General features: G+C 46.6%; 1 long non-coding RNA gene across 1 annotated transcript; it reads left to right on the top strand.

The window, feature by feature from the left end:
• The first annotated feature begins 2,862 nt into the window (after nt 1–2,862).
• LOC125154694 (uncharacterized) lies at nt 2,863–16,285 on the top strand. Its single transcript, XR_007147886.1, has 3 exons — nt 2,863–2,920; nt 4,865–5,058; nt 16,241–16,285. It is a non-coding gene; the product is annotated as an uncharacterized LOC125154694 (long non-coding RNA).
• The last annotated feature ends 2,315 nt before the right edge of the window (nt 16,286–18,600 follow it).

Below are 18,600 nucleotides of genomic sequence, written 5' to 3' on the forward strand. Positions count from 1 at the left end.
GGGAACGTAGTAGCCGTCTTCTTACATCTCATTGGTCAGGATGGTGTCACGTGACCACGCCTAGCCGTGAGGAAAGCTGGAGGAGAAAGCCTGCCCCATGGCATACAGCTGCCCAAGCCAAATATAACGGAAGAATGGATATTAGTGGGTAAATAAGATTCTGCCACAGAAATGCTAAGAACAAATAGCCGAAGGTGGTGTCAAAGATGTAATCATGGAATATATAATTTCATAATTATATTATTTATACTTGTCTAAGTCCTTGCATATAGTAAATGCGCAGTAAATGTTGGAACTAAAGTCCCAGCTCCACCATTCAGAGGCTGTAATCTCTTGGGCAAGTCAGTTAACTTATCTGGACATTAATTTCCTCGTTTGCAAAATCGCCGGGAGGGCGGGGGGGAGGCGATGAAGGAGGAGAATCCTGCCTTTTAGAGGTTGGTTGGGAGCATCAAAGAGCGATGCATGCGAACTTGAGAAGTGCCCTCCAAGTGTTAGCTGCTGTCTCAGGAGTAGCGCCCCAGCATCTGTGGAACAGGAAGAAGGTAAATCCATTTCTTAGGGGATGGTCACCATCTGGCTCTCTGCCCGGCACCTTCCCCCACCACCAACCTTTTTCTTCAGGCCTGTGAGTGAGCTGCAGCTGTGAGTACTTGTTATACGTGTTCCCAGGAGGGAGGACGCCCAGAGAGAGGATCCAGCACCCCCGTGTCTCTTTCTTCTGAACTATGGCATTTTCTTATAAGCTTTCTCTGTTTCATTTCTCAAACAAAATTTCATTTTCGTGGCTTGAGTCCGAGGCAGAAAGCTTAGTGAAAGCTCGTGGTTCTCAGTCCTGGCTGTCTAACAACCTATGAGGGGCTTTGTGAAATTATCCACGCTCGGGACTCCACCCTGGCCCGATGAGATCAGAAGCGCGGGGAGTGCGGCCCAGGTGTGGGTACTTTTTGCCGCTCCCTTGATGATTCTAGAAGGCCGCCAGGGTGGTGAACCACTTCCTTTAGTGAGATGGCGCTTAGGTCCGAGAACCTGGAACCTCCAGCTGGTGTGTGTGAGGTTTGCTTTGCGGTAGAGACAGCGAAAAGAGGTGGTTGGCAGTAGTGGTGGTGGCGGGACGGAAATAGAAGCCCAGGATGGAATTCTTCAGCTGGGAGATACGGGGCAAAATAATATCAAGCAGGCATAGGATTTAATTCCTCTGGCACTTCCCCTTTTCTCCAACCCCAGGGAGATAGAAACAGTTAAAAAAAATTAATTTATAAAAGGCATCAGAGTCATCCTGAAACTTCTCAGCAGAAAAAAAAAAAAACAACCCAGCGTCTCTATTCAGAGGCACACTGCCCTTCTTCTTTTGTCTTCTAGCCTGGTGAGAACACACATCATATACAGCCTGTCTTTACAAACTGCTGGCTCTTTTCATGAATATTCAATGGTTTTGCCCACACTTTGTCCCAGTCTCTCTCCTCCCCCTCCCCCCACTACCATCTTAGATGTAGTGACTTTGAGCTACCACTTAAAAAAAGTAAAGTCCGGGGCGCCTGGGTGGCTCAGTCGGTTGAGCGTCCGACTTCACCTCAGGTCACGATCTCGCAGTCTGTGAGTTCGAGCCCCGCGTCGGGCTCTGGGCTAATGGCTCAGAGCCTGGAGCCTCCTTCTGATTCTGTGTCTCCCTCTCTCTCTGCCCCTCCCCTGTTCATGTTCTGTCTCTCCCTGTCTCAAAAATAAATAAACATTAAAAAAAAAAAAAAAAAAAAGTAAAGTCCATCAAGGCGCCTTCCAGTGAAGCCGGATGTCGTAGGGGGGTGGTGGTGGAAACTAGGAGTCCTACTGTGTACCAGACTCAAACTAAAAGGTTGTAATGACCTTATCTCAGCAAAAGATTTTTATCTTCACGGTTTATTTAATCACTGGTCCCCTCGAATTAGGAGCTAAGCCTCTGATGGGCGACTGTCGATCCTTATCAAAACTACTAAGACATATTTCAACCGTGGAGGAAAATGGTGTGGCATCTGGAGATGGGGGGCCCTCAGGGTCTTGCATGGCAAGAAACTGCAGACTGGAAACACTGCTCCTCGTATCTTAAGTAAAGGCTTTGCGATGATTGGTTATTTTTCCTCTGATAAATACCTGGTTTTCAAAAGCAGTCTAATTAGTAGGGATCTCCATTTTCCAAGTATTCGAAATGCATTTGGCTGTCCTATCATTAAACCCAGACCCAGGAGACCAGCCGAGACGTCTGAGCCCTTCCCACGTTCTCGGCAGAGACACTCCTGCTCACTGAATATCCTCGAGTAACCCTGTATTTCCCGCCCCACTGCCATTTGCCAGGGCCAGCCGACTGGTTCTGAGCAATGGGCAGGGAGCACAAGGGACTTGTACATGATCCTGCAGAAGCCCTAAAGGTCACTCGTGAAAGCCATCACAAGATGGAACTGAGTCACCACAAAGAGCACAGCTGCCCTTGACGGTCACCTGATTCATTGTGGCCTTTGTATGAGTGAAAAACAAACCTCTGTGGTGTTAGCCTTGTGAAATGAAACACTGGGATTTTTTGTGACTGCAGAAAAGCCCAGCTCAACCTATCGATACAACAGGACGCTGAAGAGGGCTCCTATCATCACCCCATTTTGGAAGACCCCACTGCAAGCCTCTTATCTTGATGTGTTTGTAGTAGATGGAGAGAAGATGCTCTCTCCTCGGACCCCAAGGACTCCCCAGTTACGAAATGCTCCATCGGCATTCACACGTGCAGTAAATAATCATTGAGTGCCAACCATGTGCCAGGGCCCTTATTGGCACTGGGGATTGCGTGGTTAGCAAAACGGACTCCATCTCGTCTTTGCCTACAGCTTTCAGTCCGTCGGAAGAGACTGCTGCTCGACAAATAAGCATGCCGATGAGTGCAGAATAACTACCAGAGGTGAGTGCTTTGAAGGAAAGAGGTTTCTAAATCAGAAGGGACTTTACGGCAGCCCAGGGGGTTAGAGAAGGCTTCCCCGAAATTCTGAAGCCTGGCGGGCACGCTAACCATGAGGGTCTGCCTCTGGACGTCACCCTGCAGAGCACCTACTATGTGCAAGGCTCTCTGCCAAAATGCTAGACACACACCACCCTCAATTGACCGTTGCAACAGTCCTGGGAGGTAGTAGTAATATCATCCCCATGTTACAGGTGAGGAAACTGAGGCTCAGCCAAAGGAGGCCACATGCCCTGTGTAAGTAAGCGCAAACAGGGATTTGAATCCACATCTGGCTACAACGCTAACACTCATTTCTGGCCCTTGCAAACAGAGCCAGGGAGGTTAGTCATGCAGGAAGTCACCCCTCGTGAGGCCCACAGTGGGAGATCAGAATGAAACCAGCAAGCAGATGTTGACAAGTTGCCTGGAAAAGCCACCCACTGTAGGGGGGGGGGGGGAGGGATAGCTTTCTCTCCAGTTTCCAAGCTCCTCCTTAAAAGTTCCAGTGTTTTGTTGTTTTTTTTTTTTCATTTTTACAGCATCCCCTCCCCCTCTCCCCAGAGGACTGACTTCTCCTTTCAGCAGACAGGAAGGCGTGGGCTGCCTGCCCTACAGTAGCCCAGCCACTGACAGATGATGGCTTCCCTCCAAACTTAACCCAGATGAAAACGATAGGGACATACCAGCTCTTTCTTCCCTTGGCTTTGTACCATGCTTCCCTTTCTCCCCAGAATAGAAGCAGGAAGGCCTGAGGTAGCTGCGTTGAAATGTTAGCTGAGGGGTGCCTGGGTGGCTCAGTCGGTTAAGCATCTGACTTCGGCTCAGGTCATAATCTCACTGTTTGTGGGTTCAAGGCCCGAGCTAGGCTCTGTGCTGACAGCTCAGAGCCTGGAGCCAGCTTCGGATTCTGTGTCTCCCTCTCTCTCTGCCCCTCCCCTGCTCATGCTCTCGCTCTCTCTCAAAAATAAATAAAACATTACCAAAAAGTTAAAAAAAAAAGTTAGCTGATATGAACCTATTTGTCTTACAGAAGGACTAAACTGATTCTGCATATAGACACATTTACACTCATTCTGGCACATGCTTCACATGCAGACATGCCCGTATGCACGTGGGTACATAGACATACACTCTCTTTAACACATACGCTCATAGCTAACACATTATAGTTATTTATTTTTATTTTTTAGAGAGAGAGAGCATGAGAGAGGGAGGGGCAGGGAGAGGGGGACAGAGGATCCAAAGCGGGTTCCTCGCTGGCAGCAGAAAGCCTGATGGCAGGGCTCAAACTCACGAACCATGAGATCATGACCTGAGCCGAAGTCAGACACTTAGCCGACTGAGCCGCCCAGGCGCCTCGTAGCCAACACTTTAAAGCACTCACCGGATCCCAGGCAGCTTTCTAGCTCTGGGCAAACATTTGACTGCCAGGGGGCCAGATCCAGCCTGCCACCTGTTTGTGTAAATAAAGTTTTATTGGAACACAGCCATGCTTATTCATTAACACATTACCTCTGGCTGCTTTTGCACTACACATCAGAGTTGAGTAGTTGTGACAATGACTGCATCACCTGCAAAACCCGAGATATTTACTACCTGGCCCTTTGCAGGAAAAGTTTGCCAACTTCAGTTCTAAGTGCTTAAAAATTTTACAAGGCATGCCTGCTGCGTAGCTAACCATCCTGAAACCTAATGGCTTAAAAACGGCCACTGCTATTATTGTCTCTTATGATTTCTGTGTGTTAACTGAGTTCTGCTGGCAGTTCTGCTCTTCGTGATGTCAGCTAGGACCACGGTCCTCTACAGCAGAGGGCAGTTGGTGCTACTGTGCGCTGTGAACTCAGCTGGCACTGACAACCCACACGCGCTGGTTTCCCTCCTCATGGCCTTACTTTTCGGTTCTAGCATCTCACAGCTCAGCCACTGGGTTCCAAGAGGCAGTGTCATGTTTGCAAATGCAGAAGAACGGCAGATCTCCTAAGGTCCGGATTCCATTGGTCAGAACAGATCACAAGTCCAGCCCAGGTTCAAGAGGAAGTGACTCCACCTCCTGGTGGCAGGACTAGCAAAGGATTTGCAGCCACCTTCAATCCACCAGAGTAAGTACTTATCCTCACTTTAGACATAGGGACACAGAGGCACAGAATGGTTGAATAACTTGCCCACGACAGCCGGGGAGTGACACATAACCTCATACCCACTCATTCACACAAATATGTGGGTGCATACATATTCACACATTACGCATACATTCATCACACACACGTCCACAATTCACATACAGGCATACAGTGACAGTCACATGTTTACATCCTCATATTGACACCAAGTCCTCATGCACGTTCACATATACATGCATACATATTTGCACATAAGCACTCACATATACACACATACACACATGCACATACTCCAGACATACACACCCTCACACACACCCCCTCCACTTCCATGTGTAGAATCACACATGTCCACATGCGTGGGCACACATATACACATGTTGTTTGATCCCTCTCCACTGAACATGGTAATTTCCTCCAATGACTCAGAGACCTTTTCCTCCTCTCTTTTGAACAAGGTGTTCCGATGCCAGGAAACCCTCCTGTCTTCCTTCTGTTGTGCAAAGTCTCTCTCCACATGAAGAGGCCCAGAGGCCTGGGACCTTGGATCCCTAGCCTTACTCGGAATGGCCATGGGGCTAGAGACCTACACATCTTTGTTGATGTTAGACGTGAGGGACAGGGAAGTTAAGTGCGTTGCCCAGTGTCACACAACAGAAGCCACTAGGCTGGTGGTGATCACTGACAGCTGGGCTAGGTGCTGGGGCTCAGCGGTGCTTGATGAATGAATGAATTGGAAGTCCTTGTTCTGTACGGATTGTTTTTAAGAGAGTTTATTCTTTTAGAAGTGGTTTTAGGTTCACAACAAAATTGACCGAAAGGCACAGAGATTCCATTTATACCCCCTGTCCCCACATGTGGATAGCCTTCCCCATATCCACATTCCCCACCAGAGTGGTACATTTGTTATAATTGATGAGCCTATATTAATGCATCGTTATTACCCAAAGTTCATGGTTTTAACCTCAGGGTTCATTCTTGGGTTGTGCATTCTATGAATTTGGACGAATGTACAATGACATATATCCACCATTAGAGTATCATACAGAGTATTTTCAGTGCCCTGAAAACCCTCTGTGTCTAGTCTATTCATCCCTTCTTTTTCCATAACATCTGGCAACTACTAATATATTTTTTTTAATGCTTATTAATTTTTTTAAAGAGAGAATGAGTGGGGGAGGGGCAGAGAGGGAGAGAGAGAATCCCAAGCAGGCTCCACACTGTCAGTGCACAGCCATACGCAATCCGTGAGATCATGACCTGAGCTGAAATCAAGAGTTGGACACTTGACTGACTGAGCCACCCAGGTAACCCGACCACTGATCTTTTCAATGTCTCCATAGTTTTGGCTTTTCCAAAAGGTCATATAGTTGGAATCATACAGTCCTTTTCAGACTGGCTTCTTTCACTTAGTAATACGCATTTAAGATTCCTCCATGTTTTTGCATGGCTTGAGAGTGTATTTCTTTTTAGCGCTGAATAATATTCTCTCATCTGGATGTAACCATAGTTCATTTATCCATTCACCTACTGAATGACATCTTCGCTGCTTCAGCATTCATTTTTGCTTGTGACTGTAGAAAGCAGGTAGAACAGAAATGCTCCCCAAACCTTATGAGTCAGACATCAAGGACATCAGAGAGACACTGAAGATGTAGAGAAGCCCATTTTTCCTCCTTCATTTGGTCATCATTTATCCCAGCCATCTTCAGCCCTAGCCAGACATTATAGTGACCTGGGGAGGGGGATTTTTAAAAATATTGATGCTTGGGTCCCACCCGTAGGGACTGTGATTCAATTGGTCTGGGCTGGAGCTGAGCATCATGGTTTTTTTTTTTTTTTTTTTTGGAAGTTACCCAGGTGACCCCACCAGGGGCTTGAAAACCATTGGTCCACCAAGACCCCACTGTAGGTGGAAGATTCTCCTGGTGGCTCTAGAGTAGAAGGTGAAGTTCATCTGTTGGGTTTAAAACAAATGGGTCTGGCTTGCCGGTAGGACCTGTTTGGTACATTGATTTCACTGAAATGTAAAGGTTCTAGCAGGACACGCTCTCTTTGTCCGCTCTCAGATACCATCCTCTATCACCTTTCCACCAGCTACTTCACACATGTAGTTACTGGCCTGGCACCTGGAGCCACTGGGTCTTGCTGACTGTGGGACCTGGCTTTGGCCAAGGTGACCAACATGTCTCAGTCTGGCCAGGGCTTTCCAAGTTTCAGCACTGAAAATCCTGTGTCCCAGGACACTTCCTCAGTCCGGAGCAAACTGGACATTAGTCACCCTATTTTGACCCTTCTTATAAGAAAGGGAAGACAGACCTACCAATCACTCTAAAACACCTGTTCTCAATGTTAGCTGCACATTAGACTCACGTGGGTAGCATTAATAACTCAGGTCCCAGTATCACTCCCCATCATGCTCCTAAGTGACTGTCACAACCCCAGAGATTCTGATGTCGTTGATCAGTGTGCAGCTCAAGAAAAAGATTTTTAAAAGCCTCCCAGATGATTCCCATGTGAAGGTAGGGACAAAGAGCTCTGAGCAAGGTAAGAGAGAATTAGCCACCAGGGGGACAGTGCTGGGAAGGAGCAGGGGAAGCAAGCCTCCCAAAGGAAGTGACATCGCAGACGACACAATGTAGTTTGACTTCAGAACTTTGAGTAAAGTCCCTTTATCTCTCTGAGCCTCAGTTTCCTTATCTGTAAAATGGGAACCCACCTTTGAGGTCCTTGTGAGGATTATATAAAATCAAGCATGGAAGGTTTTGGCACAGAACATGATTGACATTCATGAATAATAATAAAGGTGCCATTTATTCAGTGCTCATTATGTGCCAAATACTTTTAAGTCTATGACTCATTTGGGCCTAGGAGGTAGCTAGTGGTCTTATTTCCACTTTAGAGTCAGAGTGGTCTTCAGTGAAGGAACCCCTGAAGTATCCTGGTTCTGTTAAATTATTTTTGCAGAGAGCCAGGCCAAGGAGCAAGTGACCCAGATAAATCAGAACTGACCCTGGGAATCTAGAAGGGTCAAACTGGCCTTGGATTCATTTTTCAAAATGAAAATAGCTTTGGTGGGAGGAGGGGAAAAATGAAAATAGCTTCTTGTTTGTGATCATAGATGTAATAAAAATAAATAAAATAAAAAGTTCATATAATGCAGAATCCTACGAGACAGAAGTGAAGATCTTCAGGGCCAAGCTTCCCCCCTGAGACCAGGAGCTGGAGAGAAGGGCTGCCTTAGCAAGGCCCCTCCCCACCCACCCTTGCCCATCCCTTTAGGAAAAAACCCATCAGTTCCCATGACATCATCTCCCGCCTTGGAGCTGGAGTGTTGGGGACAATGGCAGGATATGGAGTTTAAGGAATTCTGACATCAGCCTCATTGGAAAGGGCTTGGCCTGGAGCTGGGACTTGCCCCTGATGAAGGCCTCTCTGAGGGACCATTTCAGCTGGTGTCCAGAGCTGTCCCCAGAGTAACTAGTAATAATGATATTGATCATACACTCACAGTGTACCAGACATCACTCAGAAGGTGAATTAACTCACTGAATCCTCTTGACCACCCGAGCAGTTAGGTACCATTATGCCCTTCTTATAGAAGAGGAAGCAGGCTCAGAGAGGCAAATAACTTGCTCAAGGCCACACAGCTGGTAAGCAGCAGAGTCAGGAATGGCCCTGGTCCCCGAGCCACGTGCTGTGCCTAGTGCCCCAAGAGGCTGATGTGATGCTCTGAACAGCCACCTGGAGCAGGTCTGTTTGGCATCCTCATTAGATAAATGAGTAAACCAGGGCTCTGAACAGGCTGAGTGGCCTGCCCAGGGTCTTACAGCTAAGGAGCACCAGTGCCAGGAAAGAAGCTCAGGGTCACCAGCCTGCAGAGCTGGCTCTCTTAGTATCAGGTTTCCTCAACTCTGGCCCTTGAGCCGCCACCTTGACTGTCTTTGCTACATCAGTGTGCCTTATTCATTTCATCTGTTTTTTCTTAATGTTGACTTTTGTCTGTAGCCTTATTCCAAACAACCATCTGTAAAACCGTTGGTTCAGTGCTAGTTACAACGTAGTTTTCTAATACATTGAACACCTACTCCAATAAACCATATATGTCACATTCAACCAATTATACATGCACTCATCTATAAAAAACACAAGAGTTTCTGCGATAAAACCTGAATTCCACCTTTATTTAAGGAGCAGGTGAGTGGGGAGATGGGCAGTATTATGGACTGAATTGTGTCCCTCCCCCCCCCACAAAATTCATATGTTGAAGCCCTAACTCCCAGTATTCAGAATGTAACTATATTTGAAGATAGTCTTAAAGAGGTGATTAAGTTAAAAACAGGCTATCAGGGTAGGTCTCTAATCCAATAGGACTGGTGTCTTTCTAAGAAGAGAGAGAGAGACACCAGCCATGCGTATGAACAGAGAAAAGACCATGCGAGGACACAGTGAGAAGGTGGTCACCTCAAGCCAAGGAGAAACCAGCCATACTGGCACCCGATCTTGGACCTCCAGCCTCCAGAACTATTAGAAAATAAACTTCTGTTGTTTAAGCCACCCAGTCTATCTGGTGGCATTTTTTTATGGCAGCCCTATAAGACTAATACAGATAGGGGGGCACCTGGGTGGCTTAGTTCGTTAAGTGTGTGACTTTGGCTCAGGTCGTGATCTTGCGGTTCGTGGGTTCGAGCCCCACGTCGGGCTCTGTGCTGGCAGCTCGGAGCCTGGAGCCTGCTTCGGGTTCTGTGTCTCCCTCACTCTCTGCCCCTCCCCTGCTCACACTCTGTCTCTATCTCTCTCACAGTAAGTTAATATTACAAAATAAAAAAAAAAAAAACCTGATACAGATAGGTTCTCAAATCAGCAAATCATCTGAGATGATCAGAAAAGAGGGTCATGGTGAGAGGTGGGAGCTGGGAAGGGACCAGGTTCAAGTCTCCAAACTGGCATCAAGAGGGATGGTGGGAAGAGATAATGTCTTACCCTAGGGGTGGAGTCAACGCTATAGACCCTGGTAAGGATCTGGGACAGGAAGGTAGACAGAGATGAAGAATGTATCCGCTAGATATTGCTGCTTAATAAAGCATCCCAAATGGTAGTAGTGGCTTCACAGAGTGACCATTTATTATTTGTCACAATTTCTATGGGTTGACCAGGCAGTTCTTTTCTTTTTTTGATGTGTATTTATTTTTGAGATAGAGACAGAATGCAAGCAGAGGAGGGGCAGAGAGAGAGAGGGAGACACAGAATCCCAAGCAGGCTCCAGGCTCTGAGCTGTCAGCATAGAGCCTGACACAGGGCTCAAACTCGTGAGCCGTGAGATCATGACCTGAGCTGAAGTCGGACGCGTAACTGACCAAGCCACCCAGGCACCCCGACCAGGCAGTTCTTTTGATGGTCTTATCAGGGCTCACTCAGGCAGCCGCATTCAGTTGGCAGATCCACTGGGGTCTGGGCTTGTCCGGGGCCACCAGATGGCCAGGCCTCTCTTCATGTTGCCTTCCATCCCAGGCTCCTTCACAGCATGGCAGTCTCCGGGTTCTAAGAGAGCAAAAGTGGAAGCTGTAGGGCCCAGGCCCAAGAACTCACACACCACCTCTGTTACATTCCACTGGTCAAAGAAAATATTGGGGCCAGCGCAGGGGCAGGAGATAGAGAAGTAGACTCCATCTCTTGATTAGAGATGCTGCAAAATACTGTGGCAAAGTTTTTCAATTGATGGCAAGGAGGTTGATCTTACATGCAATCCCAGACTTTTAGCTAATGGGAGATTCATCCCAGGTTCTTGGATAATAATCAGATTAGTCCCTGTCAACCTTCTGTGAGTGAGATGGAGCCCCATTAAGAGAGGCTAACATGGAATTTGGTTTTGTTTTCCATCCTAGATTTACCAAGGTGTAGAGATTCAAATGCCTACTAAGGCCAAGTGTAGCGTTGGGTGGGTGGGGAATCAAGTGATCTGCTTGGCGATTGCTCATTTGCCCCCTCTTGAGAGATGACCAGAGCACCAGCAGCCATTTTGGTCCATGAGGTGACCATGATGATGAAAGTCGTGAGCTGAGGATGCTGAGCAGTAATATAGTGTCTGGGTCCCTGCTGACGCTTGGAGTCTCCATCCCAGCTCTGAGCTGTTGATTCTCCAGATACTTTCTGATACTTTTATCTTAGCCTTCTTGTTTTGAGGTTTTGTCATAAGGAGGAAATCCTAATCCTAAGTGATTTAGCTGCTAACAAAACTGGGAAGATGTCATATTCACATTCAAATACAAATTTATATTTTCACTTGAAAAATGAGATCTGGCTACACTCGGGCCACATTCCCAAGTGGCAGTCCTAAGGATGGGACTGAGGAGGGGCTGTCGCCTTTATTCTCAGTTCATACAGTCCTCACTAATCCAGACTGATATCTTATATCCTCCCATTGCCCCCATTTATATTGTCTGCGTGCTCCTGGAGGCATTTGAGTTTGTGACCCCTGACCTGTGTTCTTTCTCTGCACCTCAGTTTCCCCATTAGCAAAACTGGGCTAACAATAGAACCTCCTTCTCAGGCTTTTTGGGAAGTGGGAAGATGAGACACGTCACTAGATGTAAAGCACTTACCTGAGTAATGCCCACCAGTCTCAACAGCGAGAGTCCTGTTATTATTGTTACTATTATCATTATTTTCTTTTTCTTTTTTTTTTAAATTTTTTTAAACATTTATTTATTTTTGAGACAGAGAGAGACAGAGCATGAACGGGGGAGGGGCAGAGAGAGAGAGAGAGAGGGAGACACAGAATCTGAAACAGGCTCCAGGCTCTGAGCTGTCAGCACAGAGCCCGACGCGGGGCTCGAACTCACAAACCATGAGATCATGACCTGAGCCGAAGTCGGAGGCTTAACCAACTGAGCCACCCAGGCGCCCCTATTATCATTATTTTCAATATGAGAAGGAATTTGAGTTTTTGGGTGGGTGATCCCAAACCAAAAGAAGAGAAAGCAGGGCACAGCTCAGGCTCCAGCAAGAGGTTCTCAGGTGTGATCATGCCTGTGGGTGACTTTTCTTGTCAATCCGGGGACAGTTGCCATGTTAATTTCATCTATCCCTTTTAAGGTGTGAGTAGCTCACCACTTGCACAGAGGATGAAGCTGTCTTTGATCTTCTTCAGGCAGCTCACATCTTCTCCCTTCCCGAAGGCAAGAACCACTCTTGGCTTCCCCCCCGCACAAGGCCTTGGGATCTGTCCTGCCCGGGCTGTCTGCCATCATCGCTTCTCCGTTAGGCCAGGCTGTGGGCAGGGCGGCCAGCCCACTGAAGAGGGGGGATTCTGGGTGAGCCCACAGCATAGGGGAGAGTGGGTTTTTTTCCTTTGCCTGAGGCTGGTACCTCCCAAGGATAAGGCAATATAAAAGGGGGGATTTTGTGGAATAACTCAAGGCTGGGAAGGAGACAGACACATTGTGCATACTGGGGTCTGGGCAGGGGAGGGTATATGCTGGCAGAGGTCACCCTCAGCCTGTGTGGTGGATCTCTGCAGTGACTCCTGGTCTGAAGGCTGCCTCCTGCGGCTCAGCTGGAAGGGTGCTTAGCCAGCCAGGGTGGGATTTTCCACCCATGTACAGGCCCAGGAGAAAGCGCTAGAGCGTTAGAGCCCTCAGAGCAGCTCCCGGGCACCTGGGAGCAGATCCTGGCTTTCTTTTCTCTTTAAAAAAAAGAAAAAATTTTTTTTTAATGTTTATTTTTTGAGAGACAGAGCACAAGCCTGGGAGGGGCAGAGAGAGAAGGAGACACAGAGTCTGAAGCAGGCTCCAGGCTCTGAGCTGTCAGCACAGAGCCAGATGTGGGGCTCGCACTCATGAGCCGTGAGATCATGACCTGAGCAGACGTCAGACTCTCAACTGACTGAGCTACCCAGGCGCCCCAAGATCCTGGCTTTCTGATTCACAGGCTGTGTGATCTTCAGCAAGTCACTTAACCCCTCTGAGCTTCTGTTTACTATCTCAGAATCCCTGTGGTGAGTATTCCTGTCAGTGTCTCTCTGGGCAGTGGGCAGGAGCCTCTCTGGAACATGCCCTTGGGGTCCAGATGTTATGGGGTGTGGGTAACTCCAGTGTGATTAATGAGGGCCACTGCTGTGCAGTGATTCACAGTCGACACTTCCACGGGGAGCGTGTGGGCTCTCCCCATGTTGTTGGGGATCCTTTACAAACAGAATCACGACATGTTCATTCTTCATCTTGCTTTGTTTCCACTTGCCATGTATGTTAGAGATCTTTCCATATCAACCCATCTAGATATGCCTCATGAAAAAAATTTTTTTTTATTGGGGCAGCTCAGTCAGTTGAGCGGCAGACTTTGGCTCAGGTCTCGATCTTGTGGTTCGTGAGTTCAAGCCCCACATCGGGAGCTCGCTGCTGTCAGCCTGTCAGCACAGGGCCCGCTTCAGATCCTCTGTCCCCCTTTGTCTGCCCCTCCCCCACTTGTGCTTTCCCCAAAATAAATAAATATTCTTGAATAAATAAATAAAATAAACATTTTATTGAATTACATTGTAATTACAGGAAAGTGCACACACAGCACAGTGACTTTCAAAGTGAAAAACACCTAAGTAATCACTACTTAAATCCAGAAACAGAACGTTCCTCTCATCCTAGATGTCCTCTCCCAAACCAAATGGGTTTATAAATAATATATACTCTTTTCATGTATTTGTTTAGCTTTTTTAGCCAAACATTATGTTTGTGAGATACAGTCATGTTGTTGCAGGTAGCAGCACTCAGCAATGACTAGAGACCCTCTCGTCACACCTTGCAGAGGGGAGTCCCGTTGGCATCTGGTGGGTGGGGTCCAGACATGCCCTCTGCATCCTACAACTCACAAGACAGCCCCCTCCCCCACCGTCAGAGACTATCTGGCCCCAATTGTCAGTAGTGCCGATGCTGAGGAAGCCTGGTTTGGACCAGGCTAAGAACTTCCGATTTTATCCTGAGGGTAGCAGAGGATGAGAATCTCAGGTGTATGTTGAGAGTAACTAGATACCGCCGAATATTTTTCATAGTTAATTGTGTCCTCATTCTTTAGTAACGCCTGCATCCTTTTCCATCATATTTTGCCAGTTCCCATCAATTATATTGTTTCCAATCTTTGGCCATTACACCAACTCCAGATGAGGACACCTGTCACAGCCTCTTTACAGAGAATATCGTATTTGGATGTAAACACATACACACTGTCTCACAGAAACCCACAGTTTCTCTTTCTGGAGATTCCAGACAATGGGAACTTGATCGAAGTTTCATTTAAATGTAAATTTTCTTCACTCCAGCATGGTTAACATCGAACTGACTTACAGAAATAGCTCCTGTCATCCTGGCCTCTGCTGCTGATTCACATCTTGTGCGAATGGACACAAGATCCGGAAAGATAAACAGGAAGTCCCTTGAGGCATGGGAACATAGGGGCAGGCCTCTGCTCCTCTGAGAGCTGGGACTCAAATAGCTAAGTGCCAGCCAGGGTGGAGCCCAGAGGGACCAAAGCTGACCTTCCTCTGCCTGCAAACAGGACTGACGAGGTCTGGGGTGATTTACAATTTTTCTCCCTAAATGCTTCTTCTGAACTAATTCTACTTTGAAATTCATCTCTGATTTCTCAGTGTCTTTTATCTTTGTCTAAAATTCAAGTAACGGGTAGTGCTTTGATTTCAAATGCACTGTTTTAAACTATAACTACATAATATGTCTTGTTCATTTTTATCTCACCCATTGTTCAAGCAGTTGCATTAACAATTGTTTTACATTAATTTTAAATGTTACAGGAACAATAAAGTCAATAGAACAGAAAATTTTAAATGTGCATGACAGAAAGGAAGACGGCCCAGATTCATTCAGTTACTCTTAATAAGATTTAAAAATTAAATTTCGCTTTGAGCCTTCTGGCGGCCAAAGCAAAAAGGGAAACACAGTGCTGCTACACACAATTTCTTGTTTTCTAATCAAAGGAAAACAACACATCTTTAGTTGAGATAATTATTTTCTTGATCCTAAGTTCTGAAAGGGGCTGAATGTGAAAAAATTTTAATTTATTCTTCTAATCTCTGGTTCTATCTCTGCTTTTCTTCCTTACCCTGGATGGGGTGTAGGTATAATATTGTAAAATAATAATGTTTGAAATGATAGCTGCCCAATGCTGGGCTATGTGCTTTATACACTGGATATGGGCTGTTATTATCCCCATTTTACAGCGGAGGGAACTGAGGGAACTGAGTTTAGGTAACAATCCCCAGCTCCCGCTTGGGTGGTAGTGGAGTTGATAGATGGTCAGGATGGTCCTCTGAGAAGGTAAGTAACTTGTCCAGGGTCCCACAGCTGGGCAATGTCAGAGCTGGGATTCAAACAGGTGACTTTAGACATCTTAGATATCTTTAGCGCCTAAATGCCAGGTACACCTTAGGGCGTTTTGTATAATTGTGAGGGTGAGAGTAAGTTGAAGTTAAAAGAAGAGCTGATTTAGGCCCAATTCTGCCTCCTAAGAGCCATATGACTCTGGGCAGTTTGATTCCTTTGAGCCTCAGTTTCTTTATCAGGAAAATGGGTAGGTAATGGCTCCAACCTCAGAGGGTACTGCGAGGATTTAGCATATTGATGCCTGGAGGGGGTTTAGCATAGAATCTGGCAAGGACAGTACCCATCAAACAGCTCTTAATGCCAAGAATCCTTGATGATAAAGAAAATGTGTTATGTGTGTGTTATGTGTGTGTGTGTGTGTGTATATATAATGGAATATTATTTGGCCCTAAAAAGAAGGAAATCCTGTCATTTGCAGCAACATGAATGGACATGGAAGGCATTATGCTAAGTGAAATAAGCCAGACACAGAAAGTCAAATACTGCATGATCTCACTTATATGTGAAACTGACACACTCAAACTCACAGAAGCAGAGAGTAAAAAGGTGGTTGTCAGGGGCTAGGAGGGAAGGAGAAGTGGGGAGATGTTGGTCAAAGGGTACAGAGTTTCAGTTATGCAAAATAAGTAAGTTCTGGAGAGCTATTGTACAGCACAAGGCCTATGCTAAACAATATTGTATTGTATACTTAACTGTTGGCTAAGAGGGTAGATCTTATGTCATGTGTTCTTTTTTTTTTTTTTTTTTTTTTTTATGTTTTGTGTTCTTACCATAAGAGGGAAAAAACAAAAGGAACCAGAGGAAGCTTTTGGAGGCAATGGGTAAGTTTATGGCCCTGACAGTGTTGATCGTTTCACGGGTATACACTTATCTCCAAACACATCAAGTTGCATACATTAAACAGCTACAGCTTTTTGTATATATCTATATCTGTGTATCTATGTTATAAGGAATCCTTTTTTTTAAAGGTTTATTTATTTCGAGAGAGAGAGAAAGCACAAGCAGGGGAGGGGCAGAGAAAGAGGGAGAAAGACAGAATCCCAGGTAGGCTCTGTGCTGTCAGCCAGAGCCCGATGTGGGGCTCAAACCCTGAACTGTGAGATAATGACCTGAGCTGAAATCAACAGTCGGACGCTTAGCCAACTGAGCTACCCAGGCGCCCCTCTCTTATAAAGAATCCTTGATGAGGCAGGAATGGCCAGCTCTCCACCTTGGGTAGGATCAGCCTCCCTGTCCCTTTTTATAAGCCTTTCTTGTTCCCAGCCCTGTACTCTCTGATTGCCCTGGGGGGGGGGGGCCGGGGTTGAGGGGAGAAACAACCAGGAAGCGGCTGGAATTTAATAACGAAGCACCCTTTGAACTGGCGGGAAGGTCCCAACTCTGAGCTGTCTGCAGTGGTTTTCACTGCAAGCTTCACAGTAATACTGTCTGTTTTTATTTATACTACATTTCCTGTTTACAAAGCCCTGTTGCCACATGCTCTCATCTGTTTGCTGCTTGCCTCGCTTCACTTCTCTGGGCAGTTCTCTGAAAGGGCAGGATTCTCATCTCCATTTTATAGATGAAGCAAATAAGGTGCCGAGTGGGGAGGTGACTTCCTTAAGGTCAACCAGCAGAGAGGCTAATAGAACCCAGCTCTTCTGAGTCCATGTTCAGGGCTTTCCTCTAGCACATGCTGCTGCAGGCCAGCAGTTAATAGAATTGTTTCCAGAAGCAGTTAAGAGAGCCAGAAAAAAACACATTTTGAATTGGCCAAGAGGGATTTGAAAAACCAACACACAGGGGGCACCTGGGTGGCTCAGTCCGTTAAGTGTTCGACTTTAGGTTTCGGCTCAGGTCATGATCTCACCGCCCGTGGGATGGAACTCCTCATGTGGCTCCCGCTGACAGTGTGGAGCCTGCTTGGGATTCTCTCTCTCCCTCTCTGTCTCTGCCCCTCCCCTGCTCACTCTCCCTGTCTCTCTCAAAATAAATAAATAAACTTAAAAAAAAAAAAACTAACACACGTCAAGTCCTGGCTTTTCTCCTAATGTGGCTGCTTGTCCTTTGTCCTCTGTTCCTTCAGTCTTCGTGTTTCTCTGACCATCCTTACTCTCCTGTTCAGAAACCAAGCAGAGGACTGGTTCGTTCATTCATTCATTCGTTCGTTCATTCATTCATTCACTCGCTGTTAGGTACTGAATTGCCTTCACCTCCTCAAATTCGTATATTGAAGTCCTACCCCCAGTATGTCAGAAAGTAACTGTATGTATGTATGTATTTAATGTTTATTTATTTATTTTGAGAGAGAGCGAGCAAGCATGAAGAGAGAGAGAGAGAGAGAGAGAGAGGGAGAGAGAGAGAATCCCAAGCAGTCTCTACTTTGTCAGCACAGAGTCTGATGTAAGACTTAATCCCACAGACTGTGAGATCATGACCTGAACCAAAATCGAGAGTCGGATGCTTAACCGACTGAGCCACCCAGGAGACCCAGAATGTGACTGCGTTTTAGAGATAAGTCTTTTAAAGAGATAATTACAGGGCGCCTGGGTGGCTCAGTCAGTTGAGCGTCCGACTTCAGCTCAGGTCACGATCTCGCGGTCCGTGAGTTCAAGTCCGGCTTCGGGCTCTGGGCTGATGGCTCAGAGCCTGGAGCCTGCTTCCGATTCTGTGTCTCCCTCCCTCTCTCTGCCCCTCCCCCATTCATGCTCTGTCTCTCTCTGTCTCAAAAATAAATAAATGTTAAAAAAGAAAGAAAGAAAAAAAAAGAGATAATTAAGGTAAAATGAAATCTCATGGGTGGGCCCCAGTCCTAAGCGACTGGTGTCCTTATTGGAAGAGATTAGGACACAGACGACACAGGCAGAGTGGCAACCTTGTAAGGATGCGGTGAGAAGGAAGCCGTCTGCAAGCCAAGGAGAGAGGCCTCAGGAGAAATCAACCCTGCCAGCACCTTGGTGTTGGACTTCCAGAACTCTGAGAAAGAAATTTCTGTTGTTTAAGCCCCGCGGTCTGGTATTTTGTTGCAGTAGCCCCAGTAGAAGAAAACACTCGCTCCTTGATTCACACTTCCCTGTACATCCCCTCGTGTAGGTCATGCCTCGCTGTTGCTGAGCAAGGCTTCCTGGTTACTCTCTGTAAAACTGCAACCTGTTTC

The sequence above is a fragment of the Prionailurus viverrinus genome, chromosome E3, assembly GCF_022837055.1.
Source record: "Prionailurus viverrinus isolate Anna chromosome E3, UM_Priviv_1.0, whole genome shotgun sequence".
Taxonomy (NCBI): domain Eukaryota; kingdom Metazoa; phylum Chordata; class Mammalia; order Carnivora; family Felidae; genus Prionailurus; species Prionailurus viverrinus.